Genomic DNA, 5,639 nt, shown 5'->3' with positions numbered 1-5,639 from the left:
TGTGGCACCCCGGCTCAGATCAACCGGTTTACCTTGCATTGCCAGCCCAGAGACCATGTCTTCTGGCAACGCACCACATCTTGGTACAGAAAACAACCGCTTTATTGATACTAGCGGAACATAGTTCACATTACATCAAGTTGCGAGGCCAAGTAGCACGCCCGGTGTGGCTGAACAATATGTACATTATTTAGTGAACATAAAGGGGCCTCGGTCACAACAACTACGCGGCAGCGGAATGACGACGAAGCGGGACTCCATAGCACAGGGACACCGATGTGGACACGATCTAGACTCGAATAGCACTCCGATCCAACGAGACTTTCCTGAAATCTGGCCTGACACGCCAGGTCAGTACATTGGATGTACTTGCAAGCTCACAACAAGCATAAACATAATGACAAACAATATCATGATATTAACCAAATTATCATCAATGCAAAATCATACTAGGGATATAGTGAACAAGATCTCGTGCCTCAAGTCCCTCAGACTTTCTTACCAAGAAGGTTACCTCATAACCAAATGGTGATCTTTCTTGGATCACAAACGAACCAACACTTTGGTCTCCAAATGGGTTACATCGTAACCAAATGTTGATCTTACTCGGATCACAAACGGACCAACACTTTGTTCTCCATCATCAACATGGTTTCTCAACCATCATCTTTCCAACAGTGCCATGTTATTAACATTAGTGTGCATGATTATTTAAACGTTGACCCATGGTGTGACCTACTTCCGAGTTGTGTCTGTAACCGAGGACGCGGCTATCGATAGATTAAATACACTCTACAGAGGTAGCACACTGTACCCACACCACTGAATCCATGGCCTCGCACTCCCATTCGGGTGGACCAACGACATTCCGACGGAATCCCTCCATTGCCATGACACTCTCTCGGCCACTCCGACTAACTCCCCATTGGGCTAAGTCTTGGGTGGCCCTGTGCCAACCAAAGGCACCAACGACCACCGTCGTGGCAAAACATAAACGGTTCCAAACGGGGACAAGGTACCATAACAACTATGGGCACACAAGGTTATGTCTGCTTACTGGGCCAAGGTAACGCACGCCCATAACCTTCCCTCGTTGGAGGTACCGACCGAAGGCATGACAACAGACCGAATAAAGGCCTTCCCATAAAGGCAAATGTGGTTGCACTAGGAAAACTCAATTCAGTGGCACCATGACCCGATCAACGATATGTTCAAGTTGAGTTATTATTAGGTTTAACTTAAAGTAGAAATAACTGGTGTCATGATATGCCATGAAAGTGCAATCTTACAATATCCATCACATATCATCGAAAATAAATGGGTCAACCACATCAAGTACTAACCATAATAATTAACAACTCATACCACTTCTCTGGTTTTTGTTATTCAGCAAACTTAACCATGATGTTAACTTAACATGATTCATTTTCTCACTTAAGAAAATATTAACCAAACTAATTCTTTTTCATAGTTATTTTATTTCTTCATAACCAAATATTACTTCCACTGACTTAAACTAACTTAGTTAGTTTCAAACTACTGTAAATTAAACATACCAAACTAAACAAGCATTCAACAGAATAAATATTTATTTAAGTGATTTAAATGCCTGAACTAAATAATGTATTCAAGTTGGAAAATCACAAATATTGCAATGGCACCATGAAAATGTTTTTGTGGCTTGCCTTAGTGCAGATGAGGTTCACACTCCTCCTAGTGATCCTCAAGACAAGCTTCACCTTCTAAAAACAATTAAAAACAGAGAAAGAAAATATCAAGAAACACTCTGAAAAGCACTAGAAAATCTAGACAGCAGAGAAAAATCTCATTTTTGGTGAGCTGCTAGATCTTTTCATTAAGAACACAATGCAAAAAGAATCAATTCATTTGGACTTATGGTTAAAGAGTTGTGGCTGTTTGAAGATCTCTAGAAATTTGAATTGAATTTAAATAAACCGAACCCAGGGGGTGATATCAAAAGTGTAAACTCGCGGGGTGCCACCACTCATACCGCTTTGGGCGCGGCCTGAGTGGCTAACAGCGGGCCCAGCTGGTCAGGTGCAAGGGGAGAGAGAGAAACAGAGCACAGCGAGGCTCCGCCGGAGCTCACGCCGGCGAGGAGGGCTCCTTGGCCAGATCCAGAGGGATAGAGTGCGAGAGGAGATCGAGGCGCACCTGCCCGTACCCGTAGAATGGCTAGGGGTGGTCGGATGGTGTTAGAACGAGCTTTTCCAGTGGCGGCAGGAAGCATAGGTCGCCGGAGTTGGAGATTACGGTGAGGTGGGGCTGCGCCACGGGCTCCAACCGGGTCGGACGGCACCAGTGAAGCACTACAGAGGCACTAGAAGAGTGGCTCGAGCTTGGGAAGGGCTGGAACGGTGGGGGTGAACCGCAGGGATCAACGGCGAGCTAGAGCTCGGGGACGGTGGCCCGAGGCCTGCTCGGCTGGGCTGCCGCTTTCTACTGCGTTATGGAGTGTGTGTGGTGAGTTGGTGATGCTCGAGAGAGTTGGGGAGGGCTGTATTTATAGGCGACCAAGGAGAGCGGATCGGGCTGTGCGGAAGGCTTCTGGACATGGCGCCCGGCGATGAACGGAGTCAGTGAGAGGGAGAGAAGGCGACGCAGCTCACACTGGCACTATGAGAGGGCGAAGACGAGCACAGGAACGGGCGGGTGGCGATGAGCACAGTGGCAGCGCACTGTTCGGTTGGCCGGGTCACGCCCGTGCTTGCTTCGGCGAGCTCCGGCGTCAGCGAGTACCAGGGTGGAGTTAAGTGGGTCGAGACGGCGATGGTGACGCGGTTTGCCAAGGTGCGGCCACCGAGGAAGAGAGCACGCGATGAACAGAGTGCTCGGCTGCGTCTAGAGCGCGTCGACTAGCACATTGGCATCGTGCACATGCGTGGTCACCGCGTGAACTCTGTCATAGAGCCACGGCTTGCCATAAATTCATGTCTGGCGTGTAGTCCTTAGTGGTTTGGGTCGTTCCAATGCTTTCACTCCAGCCAAGGTGATGTAAGTTAGTGTTTTACTCCCTGGTAAATTTCTGGGCAGTAACTTTGGGAGTTAACTATGGTCAAACCAGTAATAGTTTAGGGCTGATTTTTGGTGGTTAGTAGTTTCTTAGCAAGGTAATGATGCTCAAGAAAAATCAGCCTCAAAGGATCAAGTAAAATGGTACTTGATGTAGAAACTACCTTTTCTGACCAGAATAGAAAAGATTTTCTGTAGCAAAAATATTCCAAAAAGTGGTGCAATATTTTTGCTCAGGGAGGTGCCCAAGGGTTCAAAGAATAATTGGGAATTTTCTCAGATTTTTGTGAGCAAAGAAAATGGGGGTTGCTTTGGAGCATATGTTGCTGGTTAGGGTTTTTGAGTAGGAAGTGGATATTTTTCATTTAAGAAAAATATTCCTATGCTTATTTTGGGATTAATCAGAGAAGAAAAGATGGCTTGGGGAGGGGTGAACCACATGGGTGAAAGTCATGGATATGCCCAAGGGTTTAAGTCCAACTGAAATGATTCAAAAACCCAAATTCAAATAAGAAGGCAACCAAATTCAAAGGAAGAAGAGGGGGCAAAAACCTAGGCTGTCCCAAACCTCCCCCACTTAGGATGAATCTCGTCCTCGAGATTCGGTTGCTCGGGAAAATAATTCTAGATAGGTTGCCTTTAGAAATTCCTCTCGTTCCCAAGCTGCCTCTTCCTCTGTGTGATGTTGTAGGATCGAAAGTATGTCTAAAGGGGGAGGTGATTAGACTACTTGACCAAATAAAAATCTAGCCTTTTTCCAATTTGAGTTCTTGGCAGATTTTAGCTATCTTAGCACAAGTCAAGCAATCTCCACACAATTCAAGCAAGCATGCAAAAGAGTATATGAGCGGCGGATTGTAAAGCATGTAACTTGCAAGAATGTGAAGGGAAGGGTTTGGAGGATTCAAACGCAATTGGAGACACAGATGTTTTTCTCATGGTTCCGATAGGTGGCGCTATCATACATCCACATTGATGGAGACTTCAACCCACGGAGGGTAACGGTTGCGCGAGTCCACGGAGGGCTCCACCCACGAAGGGTCCACGAAGAAGCAACCTTGTCTATTCCATCATGGCCGTCGCCCACGAAGGACTTGCCTCACTAGCGGTACATCTTCACGAAGTAGGCGATCTCCTTGCCCTTACAAACTACTCACCACTACTAGGAAAAGGGCTACTAATGGCGCACCAGTTTTGCCTACTAATGGCGCATCACTGGTGCGCCATTAGTATCACGCCACTAGTATTTTTTACTAATGGCGCACCACTGGTGCGCCATTAGCATCTGGTATACTAATGGCGCACCACTAGTGCGCCATTAGTATAGGCCACGGTGCGCCATTAGTATAGGCCACTGGTGCGCCATTAGTATACGCCACTGGTGCGCCATTAGTATTTTTGAATTTTGAAAGCGGGAAAATAGTAGTGGCGCACCGTCTAACCCCCACCGTGCGCGATTGCTATTTTTGAATTTTGAATTTGGATCTGGATCATGATTTTTTGCCCATTTTTTGCTTGTTTTTTTGCTCGTTTTTTGGCACGATATTATTTCAAATTTTGTGCCTGTTTTTGGATCTTGTACGTTCTTTTGTCATGTTCTTTTTCCGGAGAGGAATTCGTCGGAGAGGAGGAGGAGGAGGTCACCGGAGAGGCGCTCGCCTACATCGCCGGAGAGGAGAAGGAGGAGTTCGCCGGAGAGGAGGAGGAGGAGGTCGCCGGAGAGGAGTTCACCGGAGCATCAGAGAGGAGGAAGGAGAAACCATGAGGGAATGGGAGGAGAGGAGGGAGGAGGACCTCACCGGAGAGGAGGGAGGAGGAGCTCACCGGAGAGGAGGGAGGAGAAACCGTGAGGGGAGGGGAGGGGAGGAGAGGAGGGAGGAGGAGGTCGCCGGAGAGGAGGAGGAGGAGGTCGCCGGAGAGGAGGAGGGTAGTATGGTGGAGGACAGAAGGGAAGATGGAGTGGAGGAGAGGAGGAGATGGAGTGGAGGAGAGGTGGAGTGGAGGAGAAGAATGAAGAGGTAAGGAGGAGAGGACCACGCCTAGCCATATATACGGCATAGTAATGGCGCACCGCGGGCAGGTGCGCCATTACTAACTCTTTTTTTATTTTTTTATTTATTTTGTATTTTGAAGGCGGGAAGATACTAATGGCGCACCATGGGCAGGTGCGCCATTAGTACCTTTTTTGTTATTTTTTTGACTTATTTTGAATTTTGAAGGCGGGAAGATAGTAATGGCGCACCATGGGTAGGTGCGCCATTAGTAAGTTTGAATTTTTTTGAATTTTTTGCCTCTGCAGATCTTAAAAGCCCCGTATCTTTTTTTCTGTTAGGTTTTTGAGGGTTTTGAAAATGTTTAACGGGGGTCCCCCGGTTAAATTCGGATGTAACTTTTCGAGTAGATGATTTTTCATATAAAAAACTTTTTCATCTGAGTTCGTACGCAAAAGTTATGCCCATTTTACAAATTCTCGAGAGATTTCACAAATAAAGTCGAAATTCATATTTGTAAATTTTCACAACAACTAGACCACATATCACATGGGAAACTTATTTTCTTTTATTTTTTGACATTTCCATCATTTTTGTTTATTTTTTTAAACTGAA

This window comes from Triticum dicoccoides, chromosome 3A (genome assembly GCF_002162155.2).
Source record: "Triticum dicoccoides isolate Atlit2015 ecotype Zavitan chromosome 3A, WEW_v2.0, whole genome shotgun sequence".
NCBI lineage: Eukaryota > Viridiplantae > Streptophyta > Magnoliopsida > Poales > Poaceae > Triticum > Triticum dicoccoides.
Note: the sequence above shows the minus strand (reverse complement) of the source record.